This window comes from Protopterus annectens, chromosome 8.part0 (genome assembly GCF_019279795.1).
Source record: "Protopterus annectens isolate FY-2018-M chromosome 8.part0, PAN1.0, whole genome shotgun sequence".
Lineage (NCBI taxonomy): Eukaryota > Metazoa > Chordata > Ceratodontiformes > Protopteridae > Protopterus > Protopterus annectens.
In genome coordinates, this window is record NC_056741.1 from 1968369460 (window position 1) to 1968393297 (window position 23838).

The window sequence follows — 23838 nt, forward strand, 5'->3', positions numbered from 1 at the left end:
AAGTTTTGTTTATGGTTTAGTATTATTTACCCTAGATTTTCACTTAGAAATGTTAACTACAAATATGTGGCAGACCCTTTCAGCATGGAACAAGGACTTTTTATGAAGCAAAATGAGAAACTGTTCCTAAACGTAAGGTGTCGTTCAGAGGTATGCATCAGTCAAAGAGGAATGTACTGTTTTTTTCTTTTACTAGTGCAGACTAATGTATTTAAGGTTAATCAGTTACCTCATAGCTGTTTTATTAACTTTGTGCTAATATTTCCTGCTAGCCTGGCTTTTTTGTAGGGTGTATAACATCACTGAAGATGCCGTTGTTTAATACTTAAATATAATTATAATCTAATTATTTGATAAGTGATATTTTTCCTTGTTTACCTACAGCCAGCTTCACTACAACTGACACTGAAGTTATGAATCTCGGTTTGTTTCTTTACATCAGAAGTTAAAGGTAAAGTGGTTCTTTCTTTAAAAAAAATGCATATTTTAATAACCTGACTTATCGCATTCATACATCACCATAATGCATAGATGGCAGACATTATGTGTGTATCTTGAAATGTCAAGCAACTTGGATCCCTTATCAAACAAAGCAGTCAACAAACACACTGTACAAGATATCCTATTGCATGAGATGATAAGGCCTACCAAAGAAGCATGTCAATTTAAAGAATTTAGAGAGGACAGTGAGTATCTAGTGTGGTACAATCATGAGTGGGGTCTATATATTAATACAGCAAAATTTGTTGTTATTTGATAGAAGAACTGTATGGTAATGAAGAGGAGGTGGCTTGTAGTCAAGATTAGACTACAATTAGGTACACTTGATTGTAGGAAAACTTTATGGGCTATACCAAGATGAACTTAAAACCTTTTTCATTTATTTCTGATGACACTGACAAATGGAGATGGGTTTAGTTTTGTAGTGGGAAGAGACTTTAATGTGGGTTTTACCTCCATACTTGCCAAGATCATCATATGTACACCCAGGTGCTTCCAAAGCTGTTAATGGTCAGTGAAAATCTCGGCAGTTAACTAATATTCAGCAGGCTGTGAAGCCCAACATATGCACAATTCAGCTATGTAACCTGGGGATACATGATTAGTAGGTGTGCCTATATAGCCTAAACTGGACACATCTTTAGTAGAATAGAGTACTGGACCATGAGTCCAGTTACAGTTCATTGTACTTTCTAAGTTAATTTTCTTTCATCTATTTTCTGATTATGTCTCCATTACCCTGTCTTCACGGGCATTTAATCCAGCTATTCTGATGAATTCAAGCTATAAATGTAGAGTACTCAAGTAAATCTGTACTGTTTGTGCTTCTTCCTTGTCATTATCAGACAATAAGTTAAACGTTTTGTCATTCCTTACAACTTTTTGGACTGTAGCAGTGAATCAGGCTCAAAATCAGACCTCATTAGACTGTATTTTTATGTCTGCTTTTGGCAATGTCTCAGATGTTGGGATTATGGATGAATCTCTCGCAACTGTCTTGCAGCCTTTGCCTGTGGAGTTAAAGCAAGTTCCAAAAATACCCATAAGTATTGTTATTTGAGAAGCACAAGGCATTCTGAACTTTCTCATTTTAACTCTGTTCTCGAGAGCATAAACTAAATACGCACTGCAGTGTCCTGGTCTTGGATTTGCAGTGGTTACGTCACCAATCTTTTTCTCTCTTTGCAAAACGCCATAACTCCATTTTACTACTGTCAAATTATTCAGGCGAGGTACTTGTTTATTCTGAGGTCCCTAGAATTTTGAGACCGATGTTTTGACTACTAAGTTCAAAGTCACAATACCTGGGGCTAGTTCTCATATTCCAAGGTACAGTGACCTCAGAGTTACTATGTATAACTTGTAGGTGGTGAGTAATATGTGAATGTAAATAAGACTTGCTGAAAATCAGAGAAACACAACTTTATCCATAGAAATTACCTTGACAAGCAGCTAGTACTTTTATTGTCTGGTTCACAACATCTGTAAATTCTTATACTTAAAAAGAAAAAAAAAACCCAGCTAAACACATAAAATCCTTCACTTTATAAAGGGCCCATCTCAATACCAAAAGATTGCCAAATTCTGGTAATAATGGCCACACAGGTAAAAATCACACTCTCCAAAGGTAAGAACACAGCATCTATGGGACCAGATGACATCCCAGGATGTGTACTACATGAATTACAAAATGAACTGGCACGTAACCTAAGTGTCATGTTTAATCATAGCCTCACCTCAGGCTTCGTGCTCACTCCCACAAGGGAGGATCCACCTTGGATCTTGAAAACTACTGCCCCATCAGTCTGATGAGCCTGATCTGCAAGGCCATGGAAAGTGTTATCATGGAACTTATAAACAAGGACATTGGCAACCTTCAGACACTGGACCCCATGCAATTTGGGTTCGTGAAGGGACAATCTTGTCTCCTGAACCTGATTGACTTCTTTGAATCAGTCTCTAGAGCCGTGGACAAGGGTAAGGTGGTCCACACAGCCTAGCTGGACCTCACCAAGGCATTTGACACCATCCCCCACTCTGGAATCATAGATAAACTTACTAAGCTGGGCATTAATCTCTATGTCACTCGATGGGTTGCCAACTGGCTTACTGAAAGAACCCACACTGTAAAAGTAGAAGACTCCAAATCCAGCTCCAGACAAGTGACAAGTGGAATACCTCAGGGTTCAGTCCTGTGGCCACTCTTGTTTGGCATCTACTTCTCTGAAGTACAGGCCAACAATAAGGGACAAAGATAACTGCAAACTGGGAGCCATTATTGAATCCCCAAATGATGTGGATATTCTACAAAAGGGCCTTACAGAAACAGATGCTTGATGCCAGAGCCATGGGCTCAATGCCAAGAAATGTTATCTCCTTTGGCAGTACACTAAACACCGAAAGTGTGATAAGGGACTTAGGGACACAGGTGGACAGTGGTCTCACCTTTGATAACCACATTGCCACAACAGTCAGAAAATCCTTCTATGTGGCACACCTCATCACTAAGGGCTTTTCATCCAGAAAAGGAGGTTATTGTCCCACTGTACTCATCCCTCATTAGACCCATTATAGAATACAATTCCCCGTTTGGTATGTACCTCTCAAGATATCTACAACAACTGGAAGGGCCGCAGAAATGCCACACTTGAAGAATTACAGGCCTAAAGCAGATGTCCTATGCTGACTGTCTAAAAAACCTCCAGCTATACTCTGTCGCATATTGTCTACTCAGAGGCGATCTCTGCTTAACATACAAGGCCATGTCAAACCCAGAGCTGTTGACATGCTACACTTAAAGAAATCCCAGTCCCTCAGAGCCACATGCTCCAGGGATCTAAACCTTGTCATCACAATGAACAAAACATGCTGGAGAGATAGGTTCCTGACCCAGAGACTCCCCAGACTCTGGAATAGACTGCCCATACATGTCAAGCAGAGCACCTCTTTGGCCCTCTTCAAAAAGGAACCTTGACGACTGGATGGGAGATAGGAAATTCATCCTGGGGATCACGTCAGTCATCGTGCTAGACAGGGGTCCAGGGAAGTAAATACTGTGGGAAGAAATGGCCAGGGAATTGTTATGGCTAGGCTTGTATAGGTCCTAGGGCCGATAGCCTAGTACAAACTTATGAACCTATGAATCATTCAGTAAGTGCTTTCGTCTCTATACAAGAGTTCTTTAGACTGAATGTAACAAGAAGCAAACACTCTGTTTAAGCAATTAGATAAATCACATGAACATTGCTAATTAATGCTTACGATTTCTCCATTTTATAAAAAAAACTTAAAACCTTACAATTCTTTTTATCATTTAATCCCTTCAGTCAAGCTCATCTTCTGCATCTAAGTTTGTGTTTTATGTGCTTCTTGTAATGCATTTTATGTGGGTAGAACTACAAGAGAACTGAGCCATAAGATTTATGAACATCAATATGCAATAAATATTAAGGGTTATAAGAATGCCCTCAGTAGGCACTACAATCAAGGCAATTGTCAAAGAAATTTTAAAGTTTTTGTTTTAGAACAGATTCTGAATTATGAGAATTCATTTGATGCAGAAGATGAACTTGACTGGAGGGAGTATCTATGGTAGGTGGAATTGGATGCCTGCCCCTTCCAAGGATTAAATGATAAAGAGACGTTTAAGATGAAAGCGTTTACTGAATGATTTTAATAAAGTGAAGGATTTTGTGTGTTTAGCTGTTTTTTGCTTTTGAATTTGGTGTTTTACGGTTTAGTATTCCAGTTTTTATTTTTTAAATTCCTATATTTAGCTGCAGCTTACTTTAACATTTTTCATAATACATGCAAATATTTTCAACATTATTTAGCTAGCTGATGCCATGCACAATCTCACAGTGCCCTACTAAGCATTGTTTTAATGTCTGTTTAATTGAGCCACTGTTTCTATAAGTCAGAATGTTTACTTATTAGCAAGTGAAGTTTGTAAAGCAACTGTGCCAACAATATATTTTAATAAAGACTTTCATGACGTACAGATACACTGAATATTATCTGTTGCATATGAGTGCTACATATAGCTTACTTATATTTGTGGGAACGCCATTCCATGTGCTTAAGCATTGGCAAATGTCATGTTCTCTACCTTACAATAGAGACCTAGTTTTAAATAGTGTTTTTAGTTTAAAACTACACTACTCTCTTTTAGTGTGTGAGTCTAAATTCTCTGTTGTGAACACCTGTTCATTTAATCTGGGGTAATATATCTGTTGTCTAGCTGGGTAGGGAGGCATTTTACATCTGAACCATTCGGTATTTCAGAATGTCAGCAATATAAACTCTTTGATAATGTTTATAAGGGAGCATACTTTCCGATTCACTTTGCTTACAATAAAACAAGAACAACCTTGTTTGCTGAACTATATTTTTCTCTATGGTGCCCTATGAATTTAAAAGCTGTAGGCTTACTGTGACCAGCTAAACGGACTGTGCATTTTCCTTACTGTTGCATTTGATAAATGCTGTGTTGTTTTTAAATCAACAACCAGTTAGGTGTGACTAAAGCTTGAAGTTTTTGTTTGTTTCACATGCATTCTGCTTTCCTATCCAGGGCCCTACCCGATAATAACCATTTGTCCCTGCAGATAGCTTCAAATATTTTATTGGATTTATACTAATTTATTTGCCTGCATGTAAAATTATAATTTTATAATTCACTCAGTCACTTGTTCCACTCTTGAATGCTGTACTTTTGTATTGTATATTTAAGAAAAAAACTGAATATACTGTTAGCCTAGTTTATGGTGAATCTTATAGCAATAAGCCACACCTGGGTGTGGGTAATGCTGGATTTACCCACGGTTGGCGTGGTTTGGTCCCGAGAGCAAAGCCCGAGTGACTAAACAAAGCCAACCGTGGGTAAATCCAGCATTACCCACACCCAGAAGTGGGTTATTGCTATTATACAATGACATTATTTAAGAAAAAAATAATTACTTTTCTTAAATAATGGCATTGTATAATGCCTCCTTGCTGCCCTTCCGCAGCTGTCTGGTATTCCGCGGAAGTTCTGATGTACTGCGCATGCCTACGCAGTACGTCAGAGCTGTGGGCAAAAGCAACAGAGAAAGCAAGATCTCCATTGCTTTTTACTGTTTCGCTATGTTAAATGGGTTTAACATAGCGAGACAGCTTTAAAAAAAGCAACAGAGAATCTCCGTTGCTTATTTTAAAGCTGTCTCGCTATGTTAAACCCATTTAACATAGCGAGACAGTTTTGAAAAAAGCAATGGAAAAAGCAAGATCTCCGTTGCTTTTTACAAACTTTTTTGCTATGTTAAATGGGTTTAACATAGCGAGACAGGTTTAAAATTTTAACATAGCGAGACAGGTTTTAAAAAAAAGCAACGGAGAAAGCAAGATCTCCGTTGCTTTTTACACACTGTGTCACTATGTTAAAGGAGTTTAACATAGCGAGACAGCTTTAAAAAAAGCAACGGAGATCTCCGTTGCTTTTGTTAAACCTGTGTCGCTATGTTAAACTCCTTTAACATAGCGAGGCAGTGTTTTAAAAAAGACTTATACTAATGAAAAAAGTCCGGGCGACCGGACCTTTTTCCATTAGTATAAGTCGATTTACAACGTGCACGCTGACCAATCAGCGTGCACATTTTGGAATATTAATGGGGGGGTCATGGTATAATTAGGTTTTTATGGCATATACAGGATTTATCAATGGAGGCTAATTCGTAATTTTCTTTCATCAGAAATTAGCTGTGTGGGAGAAAGGAAATAGCAGTAAAGTCACTGACCGAGATAGGGCAGGACATTGATTTGAAGGTTACTACAGCTGTATTGTGGTCACTTATGACCTATCACTGTGACCTCTATGCACAGTATCTAAGCTACAGGATACTTCCACTACTACCTACTACTTCTGCAACATCAGGTGGAAAACAAGTCATTGAGCACCACTGACCATCTTTTTTTACAGCACACAAGCTCTTTGGGTTCAAATGAGGACTTAGGAAAACTACACCTTGGTGCAGAGCTGGACATTCTACTCTGCCACCCTCCCAATATACCTTGGTGCAGATACGTGGATGTTCTGCTTTGCCACCCACCCTTCTATAGCTATGATGATTATGTTATCTGTTTTAGTTTCAGCAACTGTTGGCATATGCAGTCTCAACCTAGAACCAATCTTGTAGTAGGAAGAAATGCATTGTTATTACAAGCTTTGCTTCATGTTTTTAGCCATTTATATGCCTGCATATATTTTGTGCTGTTCGTCTTGACTAAGCTTACCTAACTGTGAAAGTTTCAATTGTCTTGTGGAGTGAGTATTGTTTTTTAAGGTCTTTAGCAATTGTATATCAAGTCATATTTCCTTGGTACTGTAACAAACTAACAAACTAGTGATGAATTGCAGGTATACTGTTCTTAAAATCTGTTGGATCCCTGTAAGGCATACTTTAAATACAAAAGTTATTGCATTATCATGTGCGCCTCAGCTTGTACAAAATGCATCAAATATATTTCTGTCAATATTCATCTCAGTCCTTGCCCTGCACACCAAAGTATTGTTGGTGACACACATACTTGTGAGTGACAGAATGCCAACAGTCTCAAGCTTGCGCACATTAGCACAAGAAATATCAGAAACACAACTTTATCCCTAGCTAGGTCACTAGTATCCAGCTGGGATTCCATTCCAGAGACATGGCTAAAACATATTACCCACATCTCAGAGGTCTCACCTCTAGGTTATAATATACAAATGATTGCACAGGGCACACAGTGGTAAGAGATTGCGATCTTTTTTAGTGATAATGCCACTTGCTTTTTACCTGGCAAGTAGGTCCGATGTTCTACAGGTTCCACCAGAGTTATATTTCTCAGTAGTATAAAAGGCCTTTACTGCCACCTTTGTAATATCAGTACTGTACTGATTATTAAGGGTGACCTTAATACAGATTAGAATTAATCAGTGGTTGAGTTTTAGCACCTTTCTGTTCATCTTTATGATCTCCCACAGTTAATAACTGTAAACAGCTGGAGTGGACATAAATTCCAGGTAGGAGAGTATTCCTGATTGGTTCCTCCCTGCTGCCTTTAAATACATTATACAGGTAGGCAACATAGCAGACTCTTTCACTGATCACTTAACAATGTTTGCTGTATGGGCACATGCTAAAGCCATATGTTACAAATGTGCTACTCAAGACCTATGCAGAGGTTTACTACTTGTAATTATACTGTATTTGGATTTTGAGATCTATTAGATAGAAGCTACAATGCCACTTTCCACTAGATGATGCAGTGTGATACTTCACTGCAACCTTCTTGAATGTGTTCCCGCTTGTAAAGATAATGTATTACACTCAAAAACCTTTCTCAGATCACTACCCAAATAAAAGTTATGATGTTCCATGTAAATTATCTCTGGTCTAATTACCATCAGTCCAGACTTGAAACAGATCTGGGTAAATTAAGAGAATTTACAAGGATGCATACATTTAACGAGTACTAGTAAATAGCTTTTACAAGCTGCTTAACCCTGTTAATAAATCTACTCCGAACTCCTTCATGCAAATCATGAGTTTATGACTCAGTCTGGAATGTGTGTTGTCATGATGATGTAAAAAGAAGTGACCTAAAACCTGATTGTCATGTTTCACCACAACATGGTTGTTTTCTTTCATTCTTTAAACACCCTCATGTAGCCTATTGTACACATTTCTCTGCAAGCTGAAACCAAGGTTGACAGCAGTTGAAAACTTACTTCTAAATTTTTCAGAACATGCTAGTTAAGAGATCTATCAGTGAGAACCTATTCCCCAATACATGGAAAAAGGCACGTTTTGTTCCTTTTCAAAATGGAGTTGTTTGTCATCATTAAACAAATACTGTCCTGTCCCTCTTGCGTCCACCTTATAAAAATTCTTAAAAGTATATTGACAATTTTTGCAACACTTAATAACATTTCATCTTGTTTCTAAGTCTCAGCATTGTATCACACCTAACCATAACATCAGTACTGGCCAGCTTGATAGTGTGGGATAATTGGGTTAGGCGGGTGGCCAAATGGTTAAGGTGTTTTCCTTACAAACAAAAGGTGCAGAGTTTGAGTCTCACAAAGGATAATTGGCTAGGCTTAAAATGGCTTGCAAGGGCAGTTAGCCTAATACTAATCTATGAACCTGTGCAGTGTTTTGTCATCCATAGCGAGGTCAGTTTCCACCTGGAATTCTACTCATATGGACAGGGTTAAAGTCTTTTATCCCCATCATAGTAGGAGCACTTTTTTGGATGTTTCTGTAGCATTTGAAACTGTTAAACATAATACACTTCTTGAGATCTTGGGTAACCATAGTCTCTGCTTTAGTGCCACTATGTGGTTCATTAGTTATCTAGAGAACAGGCATTATTTTGTTAGATGGAAGGTACCATCACTTATTCCCTGTTTCTGCCTGTTGGGAGTATGTTATATCCTAATGCTACACATACTTCTTCATACAGGGATTTGACCGTACTGGGAAATACAGATGCAATCCAATATGCTGATGAATCTGCAGATGTTCTTCGTGTTTTACTGTTGCAGTCATTACATTAGGGTAATCCTGCTGGCAGGTTGTCCTCAGCCGGCCTGAATTCCAAAGTCTTGGGTCCTGCATCGGCTGCTGTCACCCCCTCCCTGACGTCAGGTCATCAGGGGTATAAAAGAAGTAGCCAATGCCATTTTCTTCAGTCTTTCTTGCCGTACGGTGCCCGAAGCAGAAGCAGTTAGCAAGTGCCGGTCGGCCGACTTCTGTGATTTTCGTGTTTGAGTTTCAGATCCGAAGTCTTCAATAAAGCTAAGTACCCCGTTGGGGAAACTTTTTTCTTGCTCCAGATCGATGTCAGAAAAAGTTAATTGTATTTCTTGTGGTAAGCAAATACCTCATAAAGTTTTTCATTCTTACTGTATTCCTTGCCTAGGCCCTGATCACAACGTTTCTGGTTTTTGGTTTTGTGCTAGATTTAACCAACGCACTATTAAGCGTCAGTATGATTTTGCTTTAAACTTTTTTGGACGGCAGTTTAATTATCCTGAAATGTCATCGGACAGCCATCCAACTACTGGAGTTTACAAAAAATGCAAAGAAAAGGATAGAGAAAAACAACCGAGGCCCAAAACCGACAAAGCTTCTCCTAAGCCAGTCACCAGTTCTTAGTGAGGTGCTTTCGCAGCCGCTGACACCCGCTACTTTAGAGTCACAGGCTGCTACCGACTCTCACGTGAAGTCAGCCATGCTGCTGGATACGCAAGGTATTGGAGCCTTGGACGCTAATCCCTCAGATGGGTCCAGAGTCGCTGAGCAGGTACCGGCTTCTGAGGGTGTATTCAGACCTAAACATCTTTACATTAAAACAACTTCAGCTTCAAAGACAAAGACTAAAGCACCTTCTAAAACAAGAAAACAAACTCAAGAGCCACGTGGACAGGCCTCTATGCCCAAAAAACAGATGCTCAAAATGTCCGAAGACTTGATTACCTTGATCAGGGGTTCCCATCCCCCTCCTGATAAGAGGCCTAGGCAAGACACTGACTATGAATCTTCAGATCAGGTTTCTATTTCTTCTGATTCCTCTTCTGATCAGGGATATTCTCTTCCCCCCATGAGGATTCTGATGCTGAAGAATCTATTGCTTCAGCATCTCCTCCTGAGGACTATTCCTTTAGGGAAACCTTGCATACCATGATGGAGCATTTCCACTGGGAGAGCCAAGATTTCTCAGAATCTAAAAAGAGGCTCAGGGATTTTCTTTTACTACCTCAGCACAGGCCTTTAGCCATTCCACCTGTGTTTGACATTGTAGATGATGTGTTTTCAGAGTCTAGTATGACACCTGACTCCTTACCTCCAACCCCTGTTAAGCCTGACAGATATTAAAGGGTTCCTGACTCACACAAATTTCTTTTTAAAAACCCTGCTGCTGTCCCAGAAACTGTTTCACAGGGTCTAAAGGGAGTTGAGGCTTCCACTGCAAGAAACCCAACCCCCTCTGACAGAGATTCAAGGGCACTGGATAGGTGGGGAAAAAGGTTTACACATCTGCTACTTCGGCTGTAAGGGCCTTAAACTGTCAATTTCATATACTTAGGTATCAGCAACATGTCATGGGATTGCTTAAACAGAAAATGTTAAATTCTGAATGTGCAGAAAACAAAGAAATGCAGGATTTATTGTATGCAGCAGAACAAGTTGGAAAGCATACTTTGCAATGTGGGAGGCTTCCTGCAAGGCCGCAGCTACGGGTTCTGTAATTAGGAGGCATGCTTGGTTAAAGGAACAAAATCTGCCTGATCATGTTAAAGTTAAATTACTAGATGCACCTTTACAGCATGATACTTTGTTTGGTGTTAAGGCAGAAGAGGTGTTAAAGAAAATGGAGGACAAAGCTAAATCTATGCAAACTGTCAAAGATTTTTTTACAAGTACAGCCACCTAGATTTAGTAGACACTGGTCTAAAAAAAATTGGTCCTTTCCTGTGTCAGACAGACCTCAAAGGGGCAGATCCCAGGCGCAAGGTTCTTACAGATCCAAGCAATGGGGTGCTTCTACCTTCAAAGCTGGAGAAGACAGATCACAAACATACAGAAAACAGCCTCAATGACTTCCCCCTGCCTGCACCAAGCACTTATCTTCTGGCAGCACCCTTAGGGGGAAAATTAGCACTTTTTGTTCAAAATTGGCACATCATAACCCAGGACAAGTGGGCTCTAAACATAGTGTCACAAGGCTACAAGTTCCATTTCCATACTCTGCCAAAGGCAAACGTCTGGCCAGATCTACCAAAAAATCAATGGGCAGAGGCACAAAAGCAAGTCTCATCCTTCATGGACATGGGGACCATTCAACAAGTAGCAGAGCAAGAGCAGAGACATGGTTTTTACTCAAGACTGTTCTTGGTACCCAGAAAGGACAAGGCCTGGAAGCCAATACTGGACCTATCTATTCTGAACACTTTTCTGGATATTCCAAAATTCAAAATGTTGACTTTGCAACAGCTTCTGCCCATGCTGGGCAAGAATGCTTGGCTTGTGACTTTGGACCTAAAAGAGGCATACCTGCATGTTCCAGTCAGACAGCCATGCAGAAGATACCTCAGATTCAAGGCAGGTACAATGCATTACCAATTCTCTGCACTGCCCTTTGGCTTATCTACTGCACCCAGGGTCTTTACAAAGTGCCTGGCACCAGTAATTGCATTCTGCAGACAAAGAGGAATACAAATATACCCTTAATTGGACGACTGTCTCATTCAAGCAGAGAACAAGGACATTCTCCTTCAACACCTGGCGTTCATGAAAAGACTTCTAACATGCCTAGGGTACACAGTCAACAAAAAGAAATCAAAACTAGTATCCTCACAAGAGATTACATTCCTGGGTGCAAGCTTGAATACAACTGCCCAGATGGCTTATCTCACACCAGACAAACAAAGGCAACTGGCTACCTATTTCAAAATGTTGGCAACAAAGACCCAGTTATCTGCAAGAAAAATTCTGCAGGCTTTGGGCTTCATGGCATCCTGCATCCTACTAATTCCATATGCAAGACTGCATATGAGGAAACATCAATGGTACCTAAAAAGTGTTTGGACTCAACATTGCCACAGCCTGGAAACAGTCATTACTCTCATCCCCTGCCTGCACCAGGAGTTTCGATGGTGGGCAAAGGCTTGTCACCAGAACAAGGGACAGCCATTCACATTACCTCCAGCCAGGCAGACACTAACAATGGATGCATCAGACTATGCCTGGGGAGCCCATATGGCAGGAAGAGGCATTCAGGGCACATGGTCCTCAAACCAAATGCATCTACATATCAATCAAAAAGAGATGTTAGCTGTGCAAAATGCCCTGACAGCCTTCAAGGACCTACTTCATCCGGGACAACTACTGATAAAGACAGACAGCACCATGGTCATGTGGTATATAAACAAGCAGGGAGGCACACATTTTTACCCCCTTTGCAGACTAGCCATGACCTTGTGGGACACAGCTTTGACTTACCAAGTACATATACAGGCACAATTCCTGCCAGGAAAGGAAAATACTCTGGCAGATGAACTAAGCAGAAACCTCATGGATCCTCATGAGTGGAAACTGGGTCCACAAGTCTTCAGCATGATAACAAGGAAATGAGGATTCCCGGACATAGATCTACTTGCCTCCCCTCTCAGTTACCAACTAAAAAGATTCTGCACAAGGACTTATCACAGACAAGCATGGAAAGTGGACGCCCTATCAGTATATGCCTTTCCTCCACTGCCTCTCCTCCCCAAGGTGCTCCTAAAGGTCAGACAGGAGAAGCCAAAGATGACACTGATTGCCCCAAACTGGCCATGCCAGTACTGGTATCCAATACTAATAAACTTATCTCTATACCCAGCTTGGACCTTTCCTGAAATACCTCAACTACTGTCGTAGGAAAACAATTAGATCATGCACAGCCAACTCTGGACATTAAATTTGACAGCATGGTGGATAATGTAGTCATACAAAAAACACCTCTCAGTAAAGCTGTGATGGATGTCATTCTGGAAGCCAGAAGGCCTAGTACTAGAAAGTCTTATGCGGGAAAATGGAAGAGATTTTGCACAAGGAACTGATACAATGGTACCAAATATTCCTCAGATTTTGCAATACTTAACTGAGATGCTGGACAAAGGCCTATCTTTTTCATCAATTAAAATTCATGCCTCTACCATTTTGGCTTATTACAATACAGAGCCAACACTTTTTTCTCATCCTTTTGTTAAGGCAGTACCTCAGAGGAGCCAAAAATGTAAGGCCCCCAGGAGACTACCAATACCTGCATGGAACCGCAACTATATCTTGGAAATCTCACCCTACCTCCCTTTGAGCCAGCGGCTACTGCTGACATGAAGTTTTTATCTTGGAAAACAGCGCTGCTCTTAGCAATTACTTCTGCAAGATGAGTTTCAGAGCTACAGGCGCTCATGGCTGTGGAACCTTTCATCATTTTTCATCCAGACAGGGTCTCCCTGAGGACAAATCCAACATTTATGCCTAAAGTAATGTCCAGTATGGTGCTTAACCAAGCCATCCATCTGCCTATCTTTTACCCAAATCCACAGAGCAAGGGGTAGAGAATTCTGCATTCTTTGGACATACACACACAGCTTAGATTCTTCTTGGACAGAACCAAAGCTTTCAGGAAGACAGAACAATTACTAGTGGCATATGCTGCAGGATCACAAGGAAAGCCTATCTCAAAGCAGACTATTTCTAAGTGGTTAGGCCACCGCATTCATTTCTGCTACTTACACCATGGCAAGCCAGTGCCTAAGGGAATTAGGCCTCATTCCACCAGAGCTGCAACCACCTCAGCAGCCTTTCTCCAGGGAATACCAACCAGAGATATTTTAGAGGTGGCTACTTGGAGTTCAGTGCACACCTTTACAAAGCACTATCATCTGCCACTCTACTCTAAATCCAGGGCAGGCTTTGCCACTGCAGTTCTGCAGGGTCTCTTAGCCGCTCCTACTGCTGTCTACCCAAATGTAATGACTGAAACAGTGAAACACGAAGAACATAGTACAGTTGTGTACACTTACCATAAATGTAGTTGTTCGAGTGTATTCACTGTTGCAGTCCAGGTTACCCAACCACCTTCCCCCTTTTTTCTTTTGGATCTTATCTTTCCTTCTATGATTTATACTACCTATGGGGTGTATTTTCTTATAGATGAAGGTAACATTTATACTGGTGTATTTATATAACATTTGGCTACCCTTTTTGGGGGCACCTGACATCTGGGGCAAGAAAAACTGAAGAAAATGGCATTTGCTACTTCTTTTATACCCCTGATGACCTGACATCAGGGAGGGGGCGACAGCAGCTGATGCAGGACCCAAGACTTTGGAATTCAGGCCGGCTGAGGGCAACCTGCCAGCAGGATTACCCTAATGTAATGACTGCAACAGTGAATACACTCGAACATCTACATTTATGGTAAGTGTACTTAACTGCACTTTCTACTTGTATCTGTGCCCCCTCTTCTCCTTCTTTCTGCATCAGTTTTCTTCACTTTATATGTTTTTTAACCTTAATACTTGTATCTTTTTCAGTAAAGTCAGCATATCTTTAACAAGTTGGATGAACTGTAAGAAGATGTGGAATACACTTGTAATTTACAACTTACATCTACAAATATAAATCACTGTGCTATTAGTTTGAAACACTTCAGAATCTGAATTTCAAATCAACAAGCTGTTAATATTCTGGTAAATGTACAGGCATAGTCACCTGGCCCAGCAATCAAGGAGCCTCAATCCTCACCACTAACATCAGTGAGGGGCATCTCATATAGGAGGAAAGGATAACAAATACACACAGTAAAGTGTAATTTCCCTTAAGAGCACACAGAGATCACAGTCAGTCTGGGGCTGGGCGCTTCCTTGTTCTCCAGGTCCCCAGTAAGACTCCCCACTGGCACAGCTATAGAGTCCAGATCTCAGCCTAGTGGGCAAGCTAAAATGTCCAGCACCCTCTCTGTCCAACCAGTGCTTCATGTTCCTGCCCAAGTAGCTGACACACACACACACACACACACACACACACACACACACACACACACACACACACACACACACACACACACACACACACACACACACACACACTTTGAGAAGAGTTTATATAACCACACAGACACCCCTGGGGAAGGCTGGCCAGGTTCTCCAGCTGTGCCCCTTTTCTGCAGACTATACAGTAGTACCGCTTGACACCAACCACTAATATTTATCAGCTACTTAAAGGCCCCTAAAAGGGTGTCCAATTATTACTGTGCAATATTATTATCCAATTGGTAGTATAACTAAACAGTCAAGGCTTATTAGAGTGACTTGGTACAGGATTCTTTTATACATGCAATGTACTCTTAGAGCTTAACTTATCTCTATACAAGACAGCCACAGTTAAAAGGTTTTAAAATATTTAATAATAAAAACACAAGACAATACTTATTACAACACAGTGCTAGTCAAGAGTTCAGAGATCACAGAGAAATACTTAAAATAATTCAGTAGTGCAGTTCTGACATCACAGAAAAACACTTAGTCTAATCTTTCTAGTTTCTATCTAATCTTTCTAATTTCTAGCTATTCCTAAGAGAAAGCACACTTCTAAAATAACTTACATATAGAACACAGGTAGTGCTGATGAGTTAGATGGTCAAGACAAAAATGTTTAAAGCTCTCTGATTCTCTCTGTTTTTAAAATTACATTCCTGGTTCCCATTACATCATTCTTCACACTTCCCTGGGTTCCCAGGCTAACAGAAATTACATTTACATTCTTAACATCTCCTTTTGTTATCTTGCAGCTGTCAGGAAGCAGAGCGATGAAAATATATTTGCATGTTTAAATCTAGCAATTTAACTCTTGGTTAAAACAATAGAAAGAATGTCTTCATCTAGAAAGACTGGAGCCGACTTTAGATCAAAGGGTTACAACATGTTTTACTTGGTCAGCTTTCTGCCAGCAGAGTGTGCAATGTTGCTACATTTTTTGCAGTTCCACATATAATAGCAGTTTTTTTTCCATTTAAGATGACAAGCCTGTGTCTTACATTAATATTTACAAATGATAGAATTATCTATAAAATTCTATCTGGCTAGGCTGGCAGCCTTCACATCCCCCCCGGGAGAACTGAAGCTAGTTTTTCAAGTGACCCTTGAGAAATGCTGCTTGAGAGAGTTAGGTCTATCTTGAATATACCTTACCCCATTCCCTGTCTTGAGAGCCCATCTGCATTGGCATTGCTAATCCCACTGCGGTGCTGCACTGACATATCATATGCTTGCAACCCCAGGCTCCATCTTAGCAACTTGGCATTTTGCTGGCTGGCTCTGTTTAACCATGTTAGGGGGTTGTGATCTGTCATAACAGTGAATTTCCTTCCATACAGATAAGGCTGAAGTTTCTGCAGTGCCCACACTATGGCTAGGCATTCCTTTTCTACAGCTGCAAAGCATTCCTCCCTGGGTTGGAGCCTACAACTGAGATAAACCACTGGGTGCTCTTCTCCCTCTGAAGAAATCTGGCTAAGTACAGCCCCCACCCCATGGTATGAAGCATCTACTTGCACAACAAATTATTTGCTGTAATCTGGACTGGTTAACACAGGGGGTCCTCCCAAAGCTTCTTTAAGCTTTTGGAATGCCTGCTCACATGCTGGGGTCCACACTACCTTATCTGGCCTGTTCTTCCTTGTAAGGTCTGTATGGGGAGCAGCTATGGTACTATAACTGTGGACGAACTTTCTGTAGTACCCTGCTGTCCCTAAAAATGCCCTCACCTGCTTTTTAGTAACAGGTGCAGGCCATGCCTGAATGGCTTCCACTTTGGCAGGTTCTGGGCTTATCTTACCACTCCCCACTCTATATCCTAGGTAGGAGACCTCTGCCATACCCACCTGAAATTTTCTTGGCTTAATGGTCAACCCTGCCCTCGGTAGTCTGCCCAGCACCTCCCCGACATGCTGAAGGTGCTCTGGCCAGGAATGGTTGTAGATGGCAATATCATCTAGGTAAGCAAGGGCAAACCCACCCGCTCTTGCTAGGATATGATCTACCAGCATCTGGAAAGTTGCTGGGGCATTCTTCATCCCAAAGTGTATCTTTCTGGACTCATACAAGCCAAATGGAGCCACAAAGGCTGACTTCTCTCTAGCTCTGTGAGTCAAGGGCACCTCCCAGTAACCCTTGGTAAGATCAATGGTTGTAAGATACTTGGCCCCACCCAGCTGCTCTAGAGCCTCATCTGTCCTAGGCATGGGGTAAGCATCTGACTCTGTGTGACTATTTAATTTCCTGTAGTCCACACAGAACCTGGTGCTACCATCCTTCTTTGACACCAGCACCACTGGGGAGGCCCAGGGATTGTTGGACTCTTGAATCACCCCTAGTTCCAACATCTCCTGTACCTCCTCCCTCAGAGTCTGTTTGACTCTCTCAGGCACTCTATAAGGGGCCTGCCTAATAGGCCTTTGGGGTCATGTGTACACCTGGTGCTGCCCCAGGTGGGTGCACCCTGGTTTCCAGTGAACATATCCCCAAATTCCTGCAACACTGCTCAGATTTCTTAAACCTGGGTAGAAGATAGCTGCTGGGACATTACTACCCCTTCCACTGAGGTGTCAGCCCGAGCATCACTGAGGAGATCAGTCCCCAGATCTCCCTCAGACTCTTCCTGCAATCCACTGCAAATGCTCAGCACAAGGGCCTCCCTATCATGGTAAGGTTTCATCATGTTAACATGGTACAATTTGTGCCCCTGCCTTCTGTCTAGCAGCTCCACCACGTAGTTAACATCACTTACCTTTCTTGCCACCTTGCATGGTCCCTCCCAAGCTGCTTGCAGCCTGTTGTGTCTGACAGGAATGAGAACCATTACCTGCTGCCCCACAGCATACTCTCTAGCTCAAGCATTCCTGTCATACCACACCTTTTTCTGTTGTTGGACTTCTGCCAGGTTCTCCTGGGCCAAGCCCATGAGTTCCCTGAGCCTTGTCCTGACGTTTAGGAAGTATGCCACAACAGACTCCTTGTGAGACTCACACTCACTTTCCTACTCATCTCAAATTAAATCTAGAGGTCCCCTCACCCTATGCCCCTGTGCCCGTACATCAACTCAAAGGGTGAAAACCTGTGAATTCCTGGGGAACTTCTCCATAAGCAACAACAGATAGGGCAAATATTTGTCCCACTCCCTCTTAAACTGATCTGCAAATGTCTGTAGCATGGACTTGAATGTAGAGTTTAACCCCATCAACAAGACCGTTAGTCTGGGGATGGTAGGGTGTAGTCTTAATGTGCTTCACCCCACAAGACTTCCACAGACAAGCAAGCAGGTCTGACATGAAATTGGCACCTCTGTCAGTCAGTATTTCATTTGGGAAACCTACCCTGCTGAAAATCTCTAACAAAGCATTTGCCACCTTCATTGCCTCACTGGAAGACAAAGTCACCACCTCAGGGTATCGTGTAGCATAATCCACTACCACTAGGATATACTTTTTCCCTGTGGAACTTAGGGTACTCAGAGGACCCACAGTATCCATTGCTACCCTCTGAAATGGCTCCTCAATCACAGGCAAAGGCATCAAAAGAGCTCTCACCTTTTCTCCTGCCTTGCCTACCCTTTGGCACTGCTCACAGGTCCTGCAGTACCCTGTTACATCTCTGGAAATTCCAGGCCAATAGATATTCTGCATAATATGCCTCTTTGTACGTTTTATGCCCATATGACCTGCAAAGGGAATATCATGGGCTATGGCTAGAAGCACCAGATGGTAGGCTCTAGGCACTACCAACTGCTTTACTCTCTTACCTTCTAGCCCTCCCTCAGGGGTCCACTCTCTGTTTAGTAACCCTTTGTCCCAGTATACAGATTCCCCCTTCCCTTAAGAGTCAGGTACCTCACTAGCTACCTGCCTCAGGCCTTGCAATGTAGGGTCTGAGAGCTGAGCCCGACTCAACTCTCTTTTTGTAACCATTCCCATCTCCCCTTCCACAGGAAGTCTGGCATCCTCAGACAGTGGTGCCTCACTGTCAGCATGGGTACTACTACTCACCTCTACCTTTGCAGTCACTCAGTCCAAGGAAACATCAGTACCCACAAACAGCTGTAGCTCACATTCAGTCTCACTGCTACAGAGTAGCTCCCTCCCTGAAATAACCACCTCACCAGTTCTGGCTGCAAGTATGCAGTCTGTCTGGGTCTCCCCCAGGCTACCAGACTTACCTGCTTGTCTCCAAGCCTGACTGCATGTAACTGCACAAGCACATGGTACTGCAATATCAAAATCATTCCCTATCAGGACATTTGCAGGTATATCCTCAAACACACCTACTTGCTGGCTTCCTTTTCCACCCTCCCAGTCAAGGTGAACCCTAGCCATAGGTATTTGGAATGGGATCCCTCCTAAAGCCCTGACTGGAGTAGACTGCCCAGGCAAGTAGTGCTCCTCTGTAACCATTGCAGGCTTTACAATGGTTATATCAGAGGCTGTGTCTCTCTTGGCAATGGCCTCTTTGCCATTCAGTACAATAGTATATAGCCTATGGTGGTAGTTTGGTACCCTTGTTGTCCCAAGACAACCTACTATTGGCATTTTGTCTTTCCCACTTGCTGGCTCCCTCACTTTTTGTTCCCCACCTTGCCTTCATGGACACCTGTATGCCACATGGCCCCACTGGTTGCATTCAAAATATTTAACTCTAGCTCCTGGATGTGTACCTGGACTAGTGGCTTCTCCTAATACTGGCCAATTCTGTTGGGGCAGTCTGTGCTGCCCACCCTGGGTTCCTGTAGACCCCAGAGCAGTACTGAAGGGTCTCCTTCCTGTGCAGGGCTGCCCTGCTTGCCAGGTATAGGTCTCCCTTCTTAACAGAGAAAAAGTTCAGAATACTGGATTAACGCCCGGTTTACACCTCAAAGCGAAAATGACAAAAATAAATAAACAGGTTGACCACGGCTGGTAAATCCAAATATACATTCACTTTCAGCAGAAAATCCAAATATACGTTCACTTTCAGCAAAATGTTCTTTAATAAAAAACAAAGTAAGCGCTTTCACGATCTAAAACAGCTGATCGCTTCTTCAGACTCATTAAAAACAGTTAAAGCATTGTTTTTTAAACCAAATACATCCAATCAAATGATACTTTTCTATGACATCATCTGATTGATTAATTGATTCAAGTGCAACAAATATACAACTAACTACCTTAAATCCTGTTAAAAACAGTTTGAGTATCCTATAATATACATAACATATATAAAAAAATCAACACATAAAACCATAAAACAATATCTAACTAATGTTTTAATGGTCTAGATTTTAAAAAAGGGTTTCAGAGAGACAGCATTATTCAATCCTGGGGGCTTATCTACTTGAAGTAATATAATCCATTTCTGTTCTACTTCTTCTACCCTGTTCTTTATGTCCCCCCTTCTATTATTATTACTTATTATTTCTATAACCATGAAGTTGAAAATATGCCTTGTATTCTGTTCTTCTACATGTTTTGCTAAAGCATTTGTGTCTCTTATGTTCGTTATATCTCTGAGATGTTCAAGAATATGTTCTTTCAAGCATCTATTGGTCTTACCTATATAAAAAGCATGACATATAGTGCAAAAAACAAAATAGATTAAATTCTGTGTTCTACAATCAGTGTAGAAATTAACATTGACAGTGAATTCTAAAGTGGGATGTTTATATGTATATTTATTATATAATTTACTTGCATGCCATACAATTCCTACACGGAGAAGTCCCTAACCTTTGTGATTGCTTTAGTTGTTTATTAGATGTTGATTTATAGCAAGGTTGCCTTTTTAAAGATTTTTTATTTTTAAAACAGAAACTAGGTCTGTCTTCTAATACATTCTGTAACTCAGAATCTGAAAGTAATATATTCCAATTTTTTCAATGATATTACAAAACCTTCTAATGTCACTAGAGTAAGTTATGAGAAATCTGACTTTCATATTAGTCGTGTCTTGTATATTTCTGTCTTCTTCTATTGTGTCTGAGAAGAAAGGTTTACATCTGCCATCTCTATTATCTACTGTAAATTGAATACTATTATCTATATCTTTTTATTATAGCCTCTGGCTATGAATTCCTCCTCTAGTATTTTTACTCTATCATTAAGGCCTTCATTCGTATTATACAACTGACTTACTCTCATAAACTGTCCTTTTACAACATTCCTATGTACAAATGTAGGGTGCATGCTCAGTTTATGTAAAATATTGTTTCTCCATGTGGGTTTCCTGTACACCCCTGTGGTTATTTCATTTAAGTCTGTCTTTCTTACCAAGACATCCAAAAATTCTATAGAATCCTTAGAATATTGACTTGTAAATCTAAGAAACTCAGTAGTATTATGTAAGTATTCTACCATTCCTTGCAATTCCTCGGTTGTACTTCCCCACAATAAAAAAAACATCATCTACAAAACGTATGTACCATATAATTTTTCTGCATACATATTGTTATTTAACACATGTTCATTTTCCCAGAATGCCAAATTGGCGTAGCTGTTGGCACACGCCGTCCCCATCGCTACGCCAATTTTCTGTAAATAAAATTTTCCATTGAACATAAAAACATTGTTTTCTAATACGATGTCAAGTAATTCACATATCAAATTGGTTTTTGCATTCTGAAAGACCTGCTTCAAATTCAAAATATCACGTAATCTTTCAATACCACATTTGTTAGGTATTACTGTAAGTAATGAGGTAACATCCATAGTTACAAACATGTAATCTCTATCTAGATTTCTTGTTTTATTATATAGCAATCTCAAGAATGCTTTAGTGTCCCTTAGTATGGTATCACATAGACTAAGGACTATTTGTAAATTTTTTTCAACATAAATGGAAATTGCTTCCGTTGCCCATCCTTTACTAGAGACTATGGGTCTCATGGGGGGCGGACTAATATGTTTGTGAACTTTGGGTAGGCCATAAATAACAGGAATGGTCGGATATTCTATCTGAAAGTAATCAAATAGCTCCTCTGATATTTGTTTAGTAACCAATAAATCAAATATATAAACAGATACTCTATCTATTATACCTTTTATTTGTCTCTCATTGATTTGAACATAGGTTTCCGTGTCATTTAAAAGTTCCATCATTTTTTTCATAATAAAATACTTTATCCATTACAACAATACTGCCCCCCTTGTCAGCGGGCCTTATCTCAATACTGTGAGATTCTCTTAATTGTGTTAATGCTTCGGTTTCTGACCTATTCAAATTATGAAACATAGATGGAAGATTTTTAGCATGAACTGCTCTAATTTCATTCTCACAAATATTAGTGAAAGTTTCAACAGTTGGATGAATTTTTGGAACATATACACTAGGTTGTTTAAAGATTTGTTCAGTTCTATGAATTCCAATATTTTTAAAAACAGTTTTCAATGTCAAGGTACAAGAAAATAATTTCAATTCTTTTAGTACATCTATTAATACTGTTCTTTGTGCCGGAATGAAATTTAAGCCCCTGTTCAAAAGAGAAGTTTGTGCATCAGTTAAACAAAAGCTGGATAGATTAATTACCAAGTCTTTTGATTTCTGCTCCTGGTTGTTATTGTGTTGGAAGAATTCCCCCATTCCTTCTGTTGTCGCGTTCTCCCTCTTCGATTTTTGCTGCTCGATCTGTCCCTTATAGGTAATGCCTTTTTTAATACAAAGGGAAGAATGGAAGTTTGTGTGGTTTCTCTCTGTTCCAAAAAACTGACAAATTAGTTTAATTTTCCACAGTTCTAGTAGTGGAAATCAATGAAGAGGTTTCATTCATATTTTCGTCATTTTCAGTAGTGGGTGGTTCTATATCTCCATATCTGGCATTGATGTCAGTAGTTTCACCAAGGTCTTTATTTAAAGAAACAGTACCATTTAGATTGAGTGTTTCAGAAACACTCAATATATTTGTTCTCTCTGCAGTCTCAGTGTTAAAAAGCATTCTCCTGGGCCATGAGAAGACTTCTTTACATTGGAAGTCATTGAGATCACATTGCAACTTCTTCATCTTGGTATTCTGAAGTCTCTTATCATAGCCTTGTATGTTATCAGCTAATTCATCTAATTTACTTCCTATTACCTCTGCAGGAAAGTTGTTCACCAACTTCCCTTGTAGCTTTTTTATCTCATCTGCTAATTCATTTTCATGAGGTTTAAAAAATTCAGTAAGCAGGTGCATATAATCATAACTAAGCTGCAGGTTCAAATTTTGCCATTTCTGAAGTAAATCAGGATATGTTTCTCCGTATGTTGGCATATTTAATACTCCGAGACCTCTTGGTACTATCTTATATTTTAATGATGCCTCTAAATGAAATCATTGCCACTGTAACCTTTTAGAATTATACATCTTGTTCTCCAAGTCTCTATATGATTCTGTAAATTTTTTATGAGTATCATAGTCTATTTGCTCTCTATCACTCACCGGAAAAACCGGATTCAGCATCAGAGGGTTAGAGTCTATGGAGAGCAACCCAACTAGTCGTTCACATTGATTCTTTTTGATATTGTAGTTACCTTCAGTCATGTTCCAGTCTCTAACCACAAATTGAAAATAACAGACAAAAAGTTCAGAAGACTGGATTAATGCCCAGCTTACACCTCAAAGAGAAAATGACAAAAATAAAGAAACAGGTTGACCACAGCTGGTAAATCCAAATATACATTCACTTTCAGCAGAAAATCCATATATACGTTCATTTTCAGCAAAATCTTCTTTAATAAAAAACAAGAGTAAGCGCTTTCATGAT

The 23838-nt window shown here is 40.4% G+C and overlaps 1 protein-coding gene across 1 annotated transcript in view; it reads left to right on the forward strand.

Annotated features, from left to right (window-relative positions):
• Positions 1-381: 381 nt before the first annotated feature.
• CCDC102A (coiled-coil domain containing 102A) overlaps positions 382-23838 on the forward strand; it is a 402094-nt gene continuing 378637 nt past the window's right edge. Inside the window, exon 1 of the mRNA XM_044081499.1 lies at positions 382-451. The gene's annotated coding sequence lies outside the window, so the exon portion shown is untranslated. The remainder of the gene's footprint in view (positions 452-23838) is intronic.